Source organism: Canis lupus, chromosome 8 (genome assembly GCF_003254725.2).
Source record: "Canis lupus dingo isolate Sandy chromosome 8, ASM325472v2, whole genome shotgun sequence".
Taxonomy (NCBI): Eukaryota; Metazoa; Chordata; class Mammalia; order Carnivora; family Canidae; genus Canis; species Canis lupus.
The window spans coordinates 37425114-37445602 of record NC_064250.1 but is presented as its reverse complement, the minus strand read 5'-3'; positions in this window follow the sequence as shown (position 1 = coordinate 37445602).

Genomic DNA, 20489 nt, shown 5'->3' with positions numbered 1-20489 from the left:
AAATATTAAGAAAATTAAAAATTCAGTAGATGAGATTTAAAAGATGAACTGGGGATGCCTGGGTAGCTCAGTGGTTAAGTGTCTGCCTTCAGCGCAGGGTGTGATCCTGGAGGCCTGGGACTGAGTCCTACATTGGGGTCCCCACAGGGAGCCAGCTTCTCCCTCTGCCCGTGTCTCTGCCTCTCTTTCTGTGTTTCTCATGAATAAATAAATAAAATCTTTAAAAAAAAATAAAAAGATGAACTACTATAGGGTTTATTTCAGTATCTTAGTTAATTCCAACTACCTTGCAAATATGGCAAAGTGGTCACAAGAGAAGAGAGATTAAGTGGTCAGTTCAGCTCAACATAAATTTATTATCTTTTTTTCTGTGAAAATTACCCCAAAACTTTTCTGGTTGTGTCCAAAGAATCATTTTGGTAAAGAAAGGAGAACAATTGCAAACAATTGCAAAGTATTATGAATAATCAGATTTTCCCCCTAAATCATGCAAATGTTATTTTTCTTATCTACACATTCTTTGTTATTTCTAATTTCATTGTGCTAGTCATAAAGAAATCTTCCAACATTTAAGTTATACAAGGAAAATTTTGGAATCCATTTTTTAAAGAAAGTTAATGAAGCCAGAATTTAACCTTACATGAACCTGCCTATCTACATCGTAAGAAAGTTAGATAAATTTTTATTTAATTGCCTGTACTTTAGGAGTAGATTTTAACAAGTAAAATTGAATAACAGAACTGGAAGTTTTGCTTGTATATGACACAATTATAAGATTAGAGTCAGTCCATTCATAAATAATTGTTTAGAAGTTGATAATAGAAGCAATAGATGAATTTGATTGCCTGGACCAAAGTATTGAGTGTGGAAAGTTTGCTTTGCATAAAATTAAATTATGCATATAAAACACTGATGAATGATTAGCACTAGGCCAGTGTTTACACTAAATCAAATCAGTTGTGCTACTAGAGACACAAGCTAATAAACTGGACTGGATTTTGTTTGTTTAGGATGATTAGTATAAGAATGTCTTTCATGTTAAATATGAATAATAGTTACTTTTTATGAATTATAGTAATGAGCATACGCCATCAAAATGTCTCAGATAATCATCATTAGCATCAAGCACTTTATATATCCAAGGTACTTTACAGTCAACATGTTTTTTTCTTCAAATTACTGCCCAAGGCATTCTTATGTTTTAGCCCCGTCCTAGTTTTGCTGGTTCCTAATAAAGACATTATTTTTCACAAATTTGTTTACAAGTCAAGGGTTTGAAAATGATAAACAGTGTTTTAAGTGGTGATTTTATTGAGTTTCTCACCACCAGTATGAAAATAATATGGCTGATTAGTAATAATATTGTTTTCTATCTCTGGGATATTCAAAACTCTGGTACTGAGTTATTATAGAAAGAATGGCAGCCATGTATTCTTTTGCTTCTATTAATTTCAATTATAAAGTTCATTTTATTTAAAAATATTCTAATTTGGCTTTTTATGCCAACAATGGAATATCTGGCATCAGCAATCAGGTTGAATTTATGTCTGGGAAGCAACAGTCCTTACAATTATGCTTGAGACATGTACATAGATATTTGGGATGTCATTAAAATAAGCTTGCCTTTTTACTTTCAGTCCATGGAGAATGGAGAAAGGAAGTTGAAAGACATGGTCCATGGGCCAAGAAGTAAAGCAGTGAGTGCTGGTTTCAAGCCACAGCCTAGGATTCTAGCTTTACCTGCTAGCAAAAGGGACCCTGCTGGCTGAGGTCTTATCTTTCAGTCCTATCTGTAAAATTTCATCTCCCTACACTGATTGCTTCATATTTTTGTCTTCAATTTCTGCTCATTTCCCTTCTTTGCCAAGTTATGTTGCCTGAGATCAAATAAGTAAAGACTATCACAATGCCAGCAAGTTGTGTAAGTTTATGAATTAAATAAGTTAATTTATTTCATTTTTAAAGCAAAATCTGAAAGCATAAATCTTCTCCACTAGCCTTTTCATTCTCTACTTTGGAAAGAGGGAAATTTGAACCCATAAATACTAACCAAAGTCCTTTTGCCATCTCATGAGTTTCTAGTTGGTACATTTTGTGCTGACCAATCATAAGAGAGGGGCCTGAGGTAGTCAAAGACCTCTACCCAGGAATAGTCAGCAGGTAGGTTGGGAGGCACTAAATATTTAAATCCAAATCTACACTGGGAAAGAGCAGAGTAGGAGAGACTCTAGTGATTTCAGGCTATTAGGGAGACAGGTCCAGATTTCCACCCTTCAATTATGTGAGCTGGCAGGCCTATGTCATTTCAAATAACTACAGTGCTTTTATACACAACACAAAACTAGGTGCTATGGAGGACAAGAGAAGAAAAAGTATATGTAATCTTTATCTATAAAGAGCATGTCATCTAGTTGAAACATTGAGTCATTTAGCTAAATGGTACACTGTGATATAAGAAAATGTCAAACAAAATACTACTAATTAGCTATGATTTGAAAAAGAGGAGAGTTATCTGGATATTAACTTTTATATTATAAATGTCCGCTGACTATACAATAAAAGAAAATGGACATAAATTTAAGCCAATAGATTTGATTACAAGCAGCATCTCATGAAATAGAAGACAGTGATTATTTTCTTAAGCAGAATAGCATTGGCTCTGCCTTTATTACGAAGTTGGAAAATAGTATTTCATGTATTCCAGCCCTATGTTTTAGCTAATAATAATAACTTAATTATTTTATATTATTAAAACCATTTTTATTTATAGAAATATTTTACTACCATATTGACAAATATACTAGACAATTGAAATGCATTAGTTAACTATGTCATTCTTCTATAATGTTATTAACTTATAAAGGCATGATGATGCCATGAAACAATAAGCTGGGAACAGTAAGAATTATATATAAACAAAGATCATATACAATTATATGAATCATAATTAGTAGATTAAATAATCAGCCAATATAGTGCATATTTAATGATATAAAATTATCACACTTTTATAAATGAAGAAAACACAGATGTCCTAGTCCATGCAAATGAAAAATTCATATTTTTAAGTCAAATTGTTAAGTAATCATGATACACCCACCTCTCTGTCTCTCACATATACACACACAAACTTGCAAGCAAAAATATCAAGAGCTAGTGACAATAAGCAGTTTGCTATAATTTAATTTGTTTAAGTAGATGTATCTAATGATCTCATAATTTGTGCATTTAAAAAAAAAGATTTATGTAATTGTCAGAGAGAGAGAGAGAAAGAAAGAGTGCAAGCAAGGGGAAGGGGTAGAGGGAGAGGGAGATAGTCTTAAGCAGACTGCACTGATTATGGAGCCTGCCTCAGGGCTCCATCTCACAACCCTGAAATCATGACCAGACCTAAAACAAGTGACCCTGGGATAACGACCTGAATCGAAACCAAGAGTCAGATGCTTAACTGATTGCACCACCCAGGTGCCCCGAGTCTGTGCATTTATATATAGGTTTCATGTCTTTATATTACTTTCTAGCATGTTGATGTTGGAATATAATAGACAAAAACCACTTTCTATAAATTGTGGTGGATAATTAGATCAAAATTAATGCTGTTATATATTTATTTGCACACTGAATTCTGAATTAGAAACAATAGATGGAAATAAGAATGATCTAATTTTAACATTATATTCTAAATGGCATAGATTTAGACCAATCTGAGAAAAAACACAGACTTAGGTCTGATTATTAGGTCTGATTATCTGTGTTTCTTGATAAATTCAAGTAGTCCTAATGTTTATGTAAATTCTTACCCTTTCCTAAGTGTAAATTTCCAGTTCATTCTAAAAATCAAAATAAAGGAACATATAGTCATAATGAGGCACAGAAAATATTGTTATCCTTTTTTAAAGAATGATTGGAACAGAGTTACTATTTATTGGAGACCTACTACGAAGACTAAGCTATTTTAGAGCAAAACTCTGGATCAGAGTCAAGGAAACAGGCTAGATTAGATTAAGAAAGGTAAGACGAGGGCAGCCCTGATGGTGCAGCGGTTTAGCGCCGCCTTCAGCCCAGGGTGTGATCCTGGAGACCTGGGATCGAGCCCCACCCACATCAGGCTCCCTGCATGGAGCCTGCTTCTCCCTGGGCCTGTGTCTCTGCCTCTCTCGCTCATGAATCAATAAATAAAATATTAAAAAAACAAAAAAACAAAACATTTTTAAAAAAAGAAAGGTAAGAAGAATGAGAGTATGACCAGCAGCATGCTAGATGCAATTAAGAAACAGAAATATCAGAAAAACAAATATGTCAGAGAAAGAATATGTCATGGTGACTGGGGAAAGCAATTATCTGAGAACCAAAATAAATTGTATGTAATAAAACAAACAAACTTAGCCAGAGAACTGACTTAAGTAACAATATCAAGATAAGATACTCAAATTAGGAAATGTTCTGGTTTGGGTTAAGTACTTTTCTCACTATTTCTTAGAAATGTATTGTTTAATATGGTACTCATTAGCCTCATTTGACCATTTACATTTAAATTAAATAATACTTAAAATTCAGTTTTTTAGTTACACTGGCCATGTTTTAAGTGCTCAAAAAATGCATGCAGTTAGTAGATCCTTTATTGGGTAACACAGGTAGAAAAGATTTTTGTCATTCAGAAAGTTCTTTAGATAGCACTGACCTAGAAATATGAATTGATCCATCATCAAGCCTAAACTTGCATTTGCAGCCATAAAGAAAAAAAAAAAAAAAACTCTACTACTCTCCTCTAGTCCTTTTCTTGTAAATAATCATAAAATTGAACAATACATACAACAACTATATTTAAGCACTGCACAATAGGCAGTACATGAGTGCAATACTTAAGGGCTGAGAAACTGAAAGTGAGATCCATATCAAACAATTACCTGCCTGGATATAATATTCTGACCACAGCACAATGAGCCAGAGTCCAACTAGAGCATGGCAGGCAGTGAGGTCAGATGAGTCAGATGAGCTAAAGAGTCAGATGTTAAGATCTCCTGGTGGATTATGTCACTGAAATACATGGGAAAGATATTGGAGATAAAGCAACTACACAGAGGGTTTTGTGGTGGGTTCTCAGCAATGCTGTGGACTCTGCATGAGCAGAACAAAACAATGGGGTTACCAGACTGTAGCTGCAATGAAATTTAGCCCAGCAGATGTAGAAAACTTGTAAATATTCTTTTAAAATGATGAGTATTCAGGTAAAACATCAGAAAACCCCACTTTTAAACAGCAATAGCAACAACAGCAGAACAACAAAACAACACCTACTTTAGATCTGCCCTAATAAAGCCTAACACCATGTCCTGGCCAGATACACAGAAGAGACAGAGTTTAAGTGTTGAGTCTTATCAAGTTAGAAGAGTTTGGGAAAAGGAGTGAGCTTCTCAGAAGCTCCACTACCAAATATAAGACCGAGCAAACACAAACTCAAGATGCTCAGCTGGGAACTGAACAGTGAACTAGAACAATAATCAACACTTTCCAGGGGAAGATAACAGATTCCAGAGCTTCTAAAATGTATTATTCATAATACATTAGTATTATAAGGGTAAAAAACTTAGTAGACATTTAAGGAATAGAAAACTGTGACTTATAGTCAGGAAAATAAAAAAGTAGTCAATAGAAACTGATCTAGTGACCCAGACCATTGTTTTAATCAAACAAAGACTTTAAAGCAGCTATTATTAAATATGTTCAAATAATGAAAGGTAACTATGTTCAAAGAATTAGGGGGAAACATATTTTTAATGCACATATTTGCAACAGATTTAGAAGATAAAATTGACTGGAATAACCAAAACAGTTTTGAAAAGAGCAGAGTTCACTTTAAGACTCACAATAAAATTATATTAGTCAATGCAATGTGGTATTGGTATAAAAGTAAACATACAAATTAACAAAATAGAATATATTGTCCAGAAATAAGCCTACATATACACAGTCAATGGAATGAAACATGTGCACATTCATGTATATCTATGGGGAACGTATTTTTTTTCAACAAAATATTTTGAAATGGTGATCTATGTTTTAAAAAATGAACCTCAATGCTTTCCTCAAACTACACAAAAGTTTATCTGAAATGGATCACAGAGTTAAATAAAAAGACTATAGCTATAAGGATTCTTGAAGAAAAAAAATATTGTGACTCAGAACATACAAACCATAAAGAAATAACCCTATAAATTGCATTTCATCAGTCTAAAACTTTCTTTTTAAAAGGCACTATTAATAAAATAAAAAGACAAACTATAAAATAGGATAAAAATATTCACACTACTAATTTCTTCAGGAAAGGACTTTTTAAAAATTTATAGAAATTCTTAAAAAGCAATGAGTAGACAGTCCAAAAAAAATGGACGTAAAATTTTAATGTATAGTTCACAAGAGAAGATGGATAAATGCTCATTGAGCACATGAAAAGATATTCAACCTAATTAGTCATCAGGGAAATGTAAATTAAAACCACAATAAGAAACCTATGCAGAACCATGAAAATAGTTTAAAAAATCAAGTCATTGGGGATGGAGGATAATGACAACTTTCATACATTGCTGGTGGGATTTCCAACATACACTTTGGAAAAAAACTGGGCAATTAAAAAAAATTTTCAGCACATACCCCGTGACACAGCAGTTTCACTTTAGTTATATGAGAAAAATAAAAGTGTGTCCTCCTCCCCCCAAAAAACACTCACCAAAGAAACAAAAGGACAAGAAGCTGTGGTCTATGTATACAATGGAATATTACTCAGCCATTAGAAACGACAAATACCCACTATTCACTTCCATGTGGAGGGACCTGGAGGGTATTATGCTAAGTGAAATATGTCAATCAGAAAAGGAGAAACATTATATGGTTTCATTCATTTGGGGAATATAAAAATTAGTGAAAGGGAATAAAGGGAAAGGAGAGAAAATTAATGAAAATATCAGTGAGGGTGACAAAACACGAGAGACACATAACTCTGGGAAATGAACAAGAGGTAGTGGAAAGGGAGTTGGGCAGGGGGTTGGGGTGACTGGGTGATGGGCACTGAGGGGGGCACTTGGCGGGATGAGCCCTGGGTGTTATGCTATAAGTTGGCAAATTGAACTCCAATAAAAAAATAATAATAAATAAATAAAACCAGAAGGTTTCAATATCTGGAAAAAAAAACTAAAAGACATTTATACAAAAATATTTATAGGAGTTTTATTCCTAACAGCCAAAACGTGGAATCAACCCAACTATCCATCAACAGATGAGTGGATTTGTTGGTTTGGTGGAAACATCTGTTACAGATAAAAATACAAGGGAAGCAGAGTAGAAAATTCCTAAGATCATTGTGCACATCTCAAACCTGTGAAAAGCTAGGGGAAAGGAAGGAAGATTTGGTTGGAGAGCCTCAAAGTATAGTGCAACTCTGAGAAAGTCTTAGATTACCCACTAGAAAGTATAGGCACAAGGATTGCCTACTGAGTAGGTCTTCACTGGATCATAAATAGGCCCTAAAATACAAACTGTGCCTAGTTATTGTCTGGCATTGCCCAAGGAGAGCATGACTTATCTCAAACAGTGGGGGATGAAAGGCACTGCAGCTAGGGCCTGTCGGTTAATTGAACTCTTTATGCTGTTTGTCTCTTAAAAGGATGCTGAAGAGCACACCTCCATGGCGGCCAACATGGGTAAATGATATTAAAATAGATTTCAGCAAAACAAAGCAAAACTAATATGAATGTAACTTTGGAAAATAGAAACAAAGAAGTGAATTGTTACTCTTGCTAATTACAGTAGTATCAAATAATTACATGAAATGTTAGTGGATTTCTGTCATTTGTATATATTGTACATAATTATTACATACTCATTATTTGCCCATTTTAACTTAATATTACAAGCATTTCTCCACAAAATTAATCAATATTATTTTAATGTCTATGTAATTTTTTTATTCAGTAATATGTATTTAATGTGTTCCAAAACTCGAAAACAAAACAAAACAAAAAACAAACCCAATTTAAAAATGTACTTTACTGTATAAAAAGAGATAGAAAAGGAGGTATTATTGGGCATTTAGTTCCCCCCTTTTTTGATAAAGTTATAAGGAACCTTTATTCTTAAATCTTTGTGTTTGTGATTATTTCCATAGGGTAGGACTAGAAGTGTAATTCCAAACACAGACATTTTTAAGTCTTTTGACAAATATTTTTAAAATTGCTTTTAATTATATCAGAATACCTGGGTCTGTATCATTATATGTTCTCCAACTTAGAGAAATCACATTTAAAAAAAGTTTTGCTTATTTTTTAAGCTAAAGAATACTAGATATAGAAATCTTATTAACTTATTATGAATTTAACTTTTATCAAAATTGAATTTGTTTCAAATGTTCATTAATTATATTTCCTTTCATATAAAATATCTGCTTTAACTCTGGCCTGTTGGAGTTTTCACTCTCTCAGTGTCTTACAGGGTTTTTTTTTTAAAGATTTTATTTACTTATTCATGAGAGACACAGAAAGAGAGGCAGAGACATAGGCAGAGGGAAAAGTAGGCTCTCTGTGGGGATCCCAATTTAGGATTCAATTCCCAGGACCCAGGGATCTCAACCTGAGTGGAAGGCAGATGCTCAACCACTGAGCCACCCCGGTGCCCCCAGAGTCTTACAGTTTTAATGCTTTTATAGTTTCATAAATTTTCATATATTATACTTCAATGTTTTAATCATAAATATTGCATTGTAGGAGTTTTTCAAAAACTATATTTTGTGTAGTTTGATGTCCTTTGGGCATGAAAACAAATATCCATTTATTTCTTGACTCATCATTTAGTCATTACTTGGAATTGCTGTTTTAACAACAATTTGCCCATAATTTTATCTAAATGCTTTGCTTGCCATCGTTTCAAATCTCTGGAGGTACTTTATTGTACAGATCCCTAAATTTATGATTGCCACATGAATCCCACTGGCACTTCAAATTTCATTTACTTAAAACTGTACTTATTTACTGGTTTCCTCACAACCTCTTTTTTTTTCTGAAAGTCCCACATTCCCTATCATCTCATATCCAATCAATCTCTGTAATATCCCTGAAAATTGATCTGTCCTATCTTGTTCTGCTACATTAATTCAGGCCTCCATTACTTTCTATCTAGACCTTAACTACCATAATGATTCTACTTCCAATCTATACTTCTTCATACCATTCTGTTTCTTTCTGCACACATCCTCCTAATGCACACCTTAAATCATTAAAGAAGGTGACAATCTCTTTAACTAGGTATTCACTGAGACTGGGGATGTAGTACTCTAGCTTTGGAATCCAGGTGACAATCTGCAGGGAAAGAGAGGCTGTTACCATTTCTCCAAGATACATTGTATGGCTCCAGGATTTCGAATGCTGCATGAAATATTTTGTTATTTAGTCAAGTCAAATATTTTTGAAGGCTTAGAAAGAACCAGCAGACAACACCCCAGTGAAAAAGGAAATTGAGTTTCCTAATGAATGTGCTGGTAATTAGGCATCAGTGAGCTACTGTCTTCAAGTGGATTTTTAGGGGTGAACATTTAGGATTCTCCCCATAACCCCACACCACCACCATTTTTCCACCTACCATGCCTCTCATTCAATAGAACCATCTTCCAAAGATTGCCAGACTATGCTCTAAAGTTGTTGGAGCCTAAAATTATTAATTTTGCTGTGATGATGCTGATGGTGATTGTAATAAAGCATTGAAGAAAGTATCAGCATATAAAAATGAACATGTAAATAAAAACATTAAGAAAAAACAACTTGATCTAAGAAGTATAGTCAAAATGCAAATATATAAATATAATACAATACACTTTGTTCAACACAGAATATTAACAAGATAAAATAGAAAGGGATTATCTAATTTCGATAATGCAAAGAAATAACTGAAGAAGAGAGAAGTAGAAGAAAATTGGTCTGTAGGACAGAGAGCACTGTAGAGATATATCAAGTGAGATTTTGGTAAAGAACCTGGGTAGGGTAGATGAGGAAATTAGGAAGAGGAGGCTTTTGATCTAAATTTAATGTGCAAATCCAAATCTGTATGTGTGAGAACTTTTTGGGTACTTAACAACCTGTCATTTCTCAAGGAGATTATAGTTGGGTATATATAGGACATAAATCACAAAGTTGCCATACCCATATTGCCTCATTTATTATTAAGCATCACTGCATGAAAGAAATAGATTTGAAAACGGTAAATGCACTTCCTTGGTGCTCTGGGTAATACAGTCTTCAATCTCAGTAGTCTAGACTAATGCTGCTCAAAGTAGGGTCTGTGGATTGATAAAGGCCACTCTGTTACAAATATGCAGAAAAATAAGTACTCTGAGTGTAAGCATTTAGACATTTTTAGAGTAATTTGACATTACTGTGACATCCATGAACGTGATCAGTGGATTTGTCTTTTTGAATATTTGAATATGATCTAGACCAGTTCAGTTGCTGATTCATGGTATGAAGTACATTCTACATGCCTTATAAGACAGTGTTGTGAGACAGAATGCTTTAAGGTTAGTCTGTTGTCTCTAATTCAAAGATAAATGAATCTGACAAAATATAAAAATTTATTTTTATAGCAATATTTTTAAATTATTTAAATTTTTGATCAAACACACTTTTGTTAAATTTGGTGTCCAGAACTGACTAAATTAAGGAGTAGATTTTGAATTATTTATTTTAAAACATAATTTGTACATGGCAAAACAATTTTCACTGGACTCTGTCAAACAAAAAATACCCTTCTCCAAAGTGGAAATAGTTACCAAAACAAATAGCAAAAAAAAAAAAAAAAAAAGACTATTCTGAAGAAATGAAGACAAAAAGAGTTCATCCAAGTTATATTTAATTCGATTTTGTAAACATATTTGTTGATGAAGCGACAAAACCACAATGTATTATTTGCAGGTATATGCTGGCTAAATGAAGCAATAAAACCATCAAAACCCAATTGGAATTTTCATACATACAATTACAAATGAATTCTCCAAAAAAATAATAATTTGAAAAGAAAAATACTCAATTATAAAGTCAAGATATGTTTAATATGTTATATGTGAATATTAATAACCTAAAAGGTATTCTTTCAATGAACACAAGCAGTTTTTATGTTAATCTCATTTTTTACATTTTATATGTGTTCTGATTATATTTTTGAAATGTAATTCTATGTGTGCTAAATCTAATAAAAATCAGGATTTTATATCATATTTTATTTTCATATTAATACATTTTTATTGTATGTTGTAGATATATGGGTCTACAATGAATATCAACAACAAATAAACAAAAACTTGCAAACATCCAGGGATAGTTTAAGAAGCTCTTCTTGAGGCAGCCTGCATTTTAGCTTAGTGTTTTTCAGACTTTATTGTATATAAGAATCACCTAGAGAATCTTGTTAAAATGCACATTCAGATCAGTGGATTTATAAAACCTAGTGTTTTGCGTATCTAAAAAGTTCATAGATGATACTAATACTGCTCATCCATGTATTACATTTTCAGCATCAAGCAATTATACTTCTCTTACATACTATCTCATTTTACTAACACTGAGGAGTTTGGGTATGCCTTGAAAAAACAGTAGAACAGGATGCTACAAGGAAGACTAAAACTCCAGTAGATACAGTTTAGAAACAGAGATACTAGATTGAAAATCTAGGACACATATGTAAAATCACCCAGCAATATGAAGGCACTAGATAGTGATCAAAAGCAGACAGAAATTGGAGGGGTCTTTCATTTTTTTTTTTTTTTGAAAGGTAAGAAAGATAAGATCTTGGTTAGATTTGTAAATTCAAAGATCTTTTGTCTGACTTATTCCTCAATCTTCCAATGACTCAGAAAACTATTCAGGACATCAGAAAACTGCAGGCTTCATTATGTCTGAAGATAGCATTTGAGACTGGTAGAATAGATAAAAATTAGAGGACAGAGAATCACGAAAGGAAGGGGTCACACAGGTGGAGCTTCTGCATGTAAACTAAAAAATCACCAAAATCCTGCAGAGTAGATACCAGGGTCTTCTGAAAACTAGTGACTTGAAGCTTAAAGAACTGAACAGAGTTCAGTTGAGTTTAAAGTTTGAACCTCACTAATTGTCTGGTAGAATAAGAATTATTCTTAAGGGAAAGGTAACCAAATTCAGTCTCTACAATATATCTATCATGAACATTAGTATCAACATAAGACACATTAATAAATATGTAAAAGACCAGGAAAATTTGACTTCTATGGAAATTTCAAAAAGCAGGATATGCAATGTTAGACAAGATAGAATAACCACAATGCACCCTATTTATCTCACAAATTAAAACTAAAACCATGGAGGAAAAAATAATAAAATAACTATCAGAAGACTTTAAAGTGGGAGAAAAGAAGTCAGATTGGCTGGGACCTTAGATTCAATGCATGATCTTATAAGTGAGTTTCCTTCATATACAACCCCCCACCCACACACACACACACATCTTAATGACTATATCACCCCTACTATAGGTAAACACTACGAAAAGCACTGCACTACATTCTCACCCAAGGCGTTTTTGAAGACTGTGGAAACTAAACCTTTATCAGATATGTCATTTGCAAATATCTTCTTCCATTCCATAGGTTGCCTTTTAGTTTTGTTGATTGTTTCCTTCACTGTGCAGAAGCTTTTTATTTCACTCACATATGGAATTTAAGAAACAAAATAGATGAACATAGGGGGAAAAAGACAGAGAGGCAAACCAGGAAACAGACTCTTAATTACACAGAACAAACTGAGGGTTACTGGAGGCAAAGTAGGTGGGGAAGTGCGTTAGATAAGTGATGGGGATTAAGGAATGTACTTGTTATGAAGAGCCCTGGGGGTTGTATGTAAATGATGAATTACTAAATTTTACACCTGAAACTAATATTACACTGTATGTTAATGAACTTGAATTTAAATAAAAACTTGAAGACAAAATCCCCCCAAAAACAGACTGTGGGACAGAGTCTTGTCAACCATGAAACTTATCTTTAAATATAATACCATAGATATGTTAAAGGAAAGTATTAGAAAAAATATACTATGTAAATACCAATCAAAAGAAAGCTTTAGTGGCTTTATTAATATCAGACTAGTGGAATTCAAGGTGAAGAAAATGATCAAGGTTAAACATAGAATCTCACCAAGAAGACAAAAGAATCCTAAATGATCATGCACCAAATAAAGATCTTCAAAATACACAAAACACATGTATTTATGTAAAACACATAAAGCGTCATATAACTGAGAGTACAAATTAAAAATCCATTACAATTGGGGGCTTGAATACTCTCTTTCAGTAATCAACAGAATTAGCAGACAGAAAATCAAAAAATACAAAACCTGAATATCATCTACCAACATTCTTTTCAAGTACACATGGAGCCTTCATCAAGCTAGACTTTAATCCCAAATCATAAAACTGAATAATTTAAAAGCATAGAAATTACATAAATTTTTTTCTTTCATTATAAAATAGAAATGACAAAATGATGACAAGAAAATCTCCCCTCACTTGAAATTTAGACAACATATTTCTAAATAATCCCTGGGTAAAAGAAGCAGTCTCAAGGTAAATTCTAATATGTACTACAGTCCATGAAAATGAGAATCCAGCATATAAAAATCTTGAAGTGCTGCTAACTCATTGTTGAGAAGAAAAATTGTAGCACCAAATACTTATATTAGAAAGAAAGAAAGAAGAAAGAAAGAGAAAGAAAGAAGAAAGAAAGAAAGAAAGAAAGAAAGAAAGAAAGAAAGAAAGAAAGAAAAAGAGAGAAAGAAGAGTTTCCAATTAATCATCAAAGCCAGGGTTTGGCAAACATTTTCTATATAGAGTTGGTATAGAAAATATAACTTTGCTTTTCCAGGTGTTAGGATTTCAATCAAAAATTCTTTTTTAACATCTCTAAAATGCAAGAAAAAGCTTGAAAATCATATAAAATATCTGTTTCTTGTTCAAGGGTAAAAAAAAAAGAAGACAAAATATATTCATAGTAAGCAGAAAGACAGGAAGAATAAATATAAGGCCAGAGATTATGAATGGAAAGTATAAAAACATTAGAATTATTCAAACAAAAAGGTGTTTTTTTTTTCAAAATCTCAATAAAATCAATAAACTTCTTGCAAGACTGACAAAGGGAAAAAAAGGGAGAGTAGACACAAGTATCCACTCTCAGAATGAAATATCACTACACTTGCCACAGGCATTAAAAGGGTAAGGGGCTACTAAGAAATACTTTACATACATAAATTTGAAACTTAAATGAATTGGATCGATTCCACAAAGATGTCAAGAGCTGAATTCAAAACTATTTCAAGTGGAAATAGATAATATGTGTAGTGCTATAGCTATTTAATTAGTAGCTAGCTAGAATCCTTACAAAATGGTAAGGGTCCAGATGTTTTTACTGGAAAATTCTACTAACATTTTATTATTTATTTTATTTTATTTATTATTTATTCTTTTAAAAGATTTTATTTATTTGAAAAAAAGATATCATGAGTGCAAGTGGGGAAAAGGCAGAGGGTGAGGGAGAGAGAGAATCTCAAGCAGACTCCAGGCTGAGTGTAGAGCCTAACCCCAGGCTTGATGTTATGACCCTGAGATCATGACCTGAGTGAAAATCAGAGTTAGATACATAACTAACTGACTGAGACATCCATGCACCCCTCTACTGACATTGAACAAAGTAAATAATTTCAAATCCAATTTTACACAACTTTTTCAGAAAATAGAACTAAAGATTCTTAACCAATTCTAACAAGGTATTATTAGCCTAATGCCAAAAACAAAGACAATACAAAAAAAAATAATCCAATATCTCTCATAAACATTATCAAAACATTTGTTTCACTAAATTTTAGTAAATAGAATTCAGCAATTAAAAGAAAAACTTGGAGTCTATTCCAGGAATGCTTGTCTGGTTCAATATGCAAACTTCAATCAGAGTGATGTTAACAGGATGGTGGAGTAGGATATCACGGCCTCCATTCTCCACCTCCTTCCCCCAGCAAAGATTAACAATTAGACAGTTATCTATGAGCAAAAACAGTTCTAGGAGACTCAGGAGTTCACTTAAGAAACTTTGGAAACACAGAGGAACAACAATAAGAAACACAATTAAAATACAAAAAGGAAAAAGGGAGGGTTTACTTTGACCTGCATTATTCTATCCCCCATAGACCAGCACTGCTGCAGTGCCAATAGAAAACTACCCAGCTAGTAGGAATTTCCATCATTGGGAAAGGGAGAGCAGAGTGAGTGATTAGCCTCCTCAGCCTTTCAGGGCACTGCAGGAAGGACTTGCTTCAATTTTGCCCAACCCAGAAACTGGCAAATCTGAGAAGTGTAAAGAAAGCTAGAAACAAGGAAGAACAGCAGCTACCAGTGTCAAGTGCACAGTGGAGATAGACATGGTTCCCAGTGACTCGCTATGCTAAGGACTATAGCAGCTTTTGCTACTAGAGAAACCAACAGTCGATACAACCAACATAGACTCCCTGCAGATTTCACCTGCAGATTTGGGTTCCACAAGATTATATGTTCCCAGATGCCAGATACTACCCTACTCCCTCCCCCATAACTCCATTGGAGCTTGAGATCTGCACCAGCAGCCAGCCATAAGTGTAAGATGCCAACCTAGAGCCCTGTAGCTGACTCCCACCACTGTGTGCATATTTAGGGCTAGCCTCACTAGCTGTGCACCTGCAAGTCCCATCCTAACTCCTGTCATCAGCCTCCACTGCTGTGGACGTTCCCATAGTGATACTATGCAGCAACAGAAGTACCCATGAACAGCCAGGACCCCTGTAGTTGCTTACAGGCCTGGACCCAGCCCTGTGTCTTCTCACTGGCCTGCACCACTGGACTCACCTTCAGCTAGCCACTCTAGCTGTACATCTGTACACATCCTTTCTGATGGCTGAGTAATATTCCATTGTACATATATACCACATCTTTCAACAGGAGATAGAGATGTCCATTGACAGATCCATGAGTAAAGAAGTGATTTTATATATATATATATATATTACTCAGTCATCAGAAAGGATGAATACCTGCTATTTACATTGACATGGATGGAACTGGAGGGTATTATGCTGTGAAGTAAGTTAAACAGAGAAAGATAATTATCATATGGCTAGACTCACATGCAGATATAAGGAATAGTGCAGAGGACCATAAGGGAAGGGAGGGAAAACTGAATGGGAATAAATCAGAAAGGGAGGCAAATCGTGAGAGATTCATAACTCTGGGAAACAAACTGAAGGCTGCTGAAGGTAGGTGGGGGGATGGAATGACTGAGTGATGGGCACGAGGGAGACCACAAGATAAGATGAGCACTGGGTGTTATATGCCCCTGATAAATTATTGAGAACTACATCTGAAACTAATGATGTACTATATATTGGCTAATTTAATTTTAATAAAAAATGCTTTCTATGCAGGAAAAAAGAAAGATGCTTTCTACACAGACTTGTATATGTTAAGTATACATAGGTCGAAGTTAAGTATATGACAGTTTCTTTATGCTTTCAAACATACATTTGAAAATGCTTCCATCTTCATGAAAAAAGATGTTAGTTGAAACACACACACAAAAGTAAACAAAATGTTGGTTCTGAACCATATTTTTAAATCAAGTGGGTCTCACAGAGATATACAGGACATTCCACCCAATGTCAGCAAAATCCACATTCTTCTCAAGTACAGGTGGAATATTTTCCAGGACAGATCATAAGAGAGGTCCTAAAACCAGTCTTAACAAATTTAAGAAGACTGAATTCATATCAGTCTTTTGTCTTTTTTTTTTTTATTGGTGTTCAATTTACTAACATACAGAATAACCCCCAGTGCCCGTCGCCCATTCACTCCCACCCCCCGCCCTCCTCCCATTCCAACACCCCTAGTTCGTTTCCCAGAGTTAGCAGTCTTTACGTTCTGTCTCCCTTTCTGATATTTCCCACACATTTCTTCCCCCTTCCCTTATATTCCCTTTCACTATTATTTATATTCCCCAAATGAATGAGAACATATAATGTTTGTCCTTCTCCGACTGGCTTACTTCACTCAGCATAATACCCTCCAGTTCCATCCACGTTGAAGCAAATGGTGGGTATTTGTCATTTCTAATAGCTGAGTAATATTCCATTGTATACATAAACCACATCTTCTTTATCCATTCATCTTTCGTTGGACACCGAGGTTCCTTCCACAGTTTGGCTATCGTGGCCATTGCTGCTATAAACATCGGGGTGCAGGTGTCCCGGCGTTTCATTGCATCTGTATCTTTGGTGTAAATCCCCAGCAGTGCAATTGCTGGGTCGTAGGGCAGGTATATTTTTAACTCTTTGAGGAACCTCCACACAGTTTTCCAGAGTGGCTGCACCAGTTCACTTTCCCACCAACAGTGTATGAGGGTTCCCTTTTCTCCACATCCTCTCCAACATTTGTTGTTTCCTGCCTTGTTAATTTTCCCCATTCTCACTGGTGTGAGGTGGTATCTCATTGTGCTTTTGATTTGTATTTCCCTGATGGCAAGTGATGCAGAGCATTTTCTCATGTGCGTGTTGGCCATGTCTATGTCTTCCTCTGTGAGATTTCTCTTCATGTCTTTTGCCCATTTCATGATTGGATTGTTTGTTTCTTTGGTGTTGAGTTTAATAAGTTCTTTATAGATCTTGGAAACTAGCCCTTTATCTGATATGTCATTTGCAAATATCTTCTCCCATTCTGTAGGTTGTCTTTGAGTTTTGTTGACTGTATCCTTTGCTGTGCAAAAGCTTCTTATCTTGATGAAGTCCCAATAGTTCATTTTTGCTTTTGTTTCTTTTGCCTTCGTGGATGTATGTTGCAAGAAGTTACTATGGCCGAGTTCAAAAGGGTGTTGCCTGTGTTCTTCTCTAGGATTTTGATGGAATCTTGTCTCACATTTAGATCTTTCATCCATTTTGAGTTTATCTTTGTGTATGGTGAAAGAGAGTGGTCTAGTTTCATTCTTCTGCATGTGGATGTCCAATTTTCCCAGCACCATTTATTGAAGAGACTGTCTTTCTTCCAATGGATAGTCTTTCCTCCTTTATCGAATATTAGTTGACCCAGTCTTTTGTCTTATTGTCTTTTCTGAACACAAATGTGTGAAACTAGAATCAAATAACAAGAAGAAAGCTGGAAAATTCTCAAGTACGTGGAAATTAAACAACATACTCCTGAACAACCAAATGGTCAAAGATGAAATCAAAAGGGAAATAAAAAAATGTCTTGAATCAAATGAACATGGAAACAAAATGTCAGAACTTATGAGATATAGCAAAAGCAGTGTCAAAAGTGAAGTTTATAGTGATAAATGAGTATGTTAAAAAATTTTAAAAAGAAAAAAGAAGGAAACCTCAAGTAAACAACTTAACTTTACATCTCAAGGATCTAGGGGGAAAATAAGCCAAATTAGCAGAAGGAAGGAAATAATGTAGATCAGAATAAAAATAAGCGAAATAGAGAATAGGAAAATAATAGAAAGGTCAACAGAACTAAGTTACTGTTTTAAAAAGAGAACAAAATTAGCAAACCTCTAGCTAGACTTATCAAGAAAAAAAAAAAGAAAGAACTCAAATATAATTAGAAACAAAGAGAAGACATTGCAATTGATACCATACAAATGCAAAAGATCATGAGACTACTGTGAAAAATTATATGCCAACAAATTGGACAACCTACAAGAAATGAATAAATTTCTAGAAAACATATAACCTATCAAGACTGAATCACAAAGAAATAGAAAATCCTAACAAACCAGTAATAAGTAATGAGATTGAATCAGTATTCAAAAACCTCCCAACAAAGAAAAGTCCAAGATGGCCTCTTTGCTGAATTCTACCAAACATATAAAGAAGAATTAATATCATACTTTCTCAACTTCTTCCAAAAAATTGAAGAGGAAGGATTACTTCCAAACTCATTTTATAAGGCCAGCATTATCCTAATATCAATACCAGATATAGATATTACAAGAAAAGATAAACTACACGTCAATATTCCTAATGAATATAGATATAATAATTTTCAACAAAATACCAGGAAACTAAATGCAATGATATATTAAAAGAATCATGTACTATGATTAAGTGGAATTTATTCTTGGATATAAGGATGGCTCAACATATACAAATCAATAATTGTGGTATAGGACACCAGAAAATATGTGACCATCTCAATAGATGCAGAAAAAGCACTTGACAAAATTCAATGTCCCTTCCTGATGAAAACTCTCATAAAGGGTATAGAAGGAACATACCTCAACATAATAAAGGTCATACATGACAAACCCATAACTAATATCATACTTAAAGGTAAAAGGTTGAAATCTTTACCTCTATAATCAAGAACAAGACAAGAGTGCCCAATTTTACCACTCCTACTCAACATAGTACTAGAAGTCCCAGTTAGAGCAATTAGGTAATCAATCAATTAATGGTAATCAAATTGAAAAGGAAGAAGCAAAATTCTGTAAGTTTGCTAATAACATGATATTGTAAATGGAAAATCCCCAACTCTACTGAAAAGCTGTTAAAACTAACCAATGAATTCAGTGAAGTTGTAGAATACCAAATCAACATACAAAAATCAGTTGCATTTGTAATACCATCAAAAAAACTATCTAAAAACTGAAGAGCTAAAAAAATAATAATAAATAAAAACAAAAAATAAAATAAATAAAATAAATAAAAACTGAAGAGCACAGTCTCATTTACAATGTCATCACAAACAATAAAATATGTAGGAATATAACCAAGGAAGTGAAATATCCATACACTAAAAACTATAAGACAATGATGACAGAAATTAAAGAGGACACAAATAAATGGAAAGACAGTCTATGTTCATGGATCAGAAGAGTTAATACTGTTACAATGTTCATATTATCCAAAGCCATATACAAATTCACTGCAATCCTTATGAAAATTCCATGACATTTTTCACAGCAATAGAAAAGGCAACCCTAAAATTTGTATAGAATCACAAAAGAGGCCAAATGTCCAAAACGATATTGCAAAAGGACAAAGTTGGAGGCATCACATTTCCGGATTTCAAACTATATTACAAAGCTGTAATAATTGCAACAGTAGGTACTGGCATAAAAACAGACACATAGACCAATGGAACAGAATTGAGAGGCCAAAAATAAACACATACACAATCTACTAATATTTGACAAGGGAGCCAAGAATATATAATGGGGGAAGGATAGCCTTTTCAACAAATGGTGCTGGAAAAACTATTAATCACATGCAGAAGAATGAAACTGGGCCACTAGCTGACACTGCTCACAAAAATTAACTCAAAATGCATTGAAAATTTAAATATAAGACCTGAAAGCATAAAATTCCTGGAAGAAAACAGAGAAAAAGTTCCTTGACACTGATTTTGGC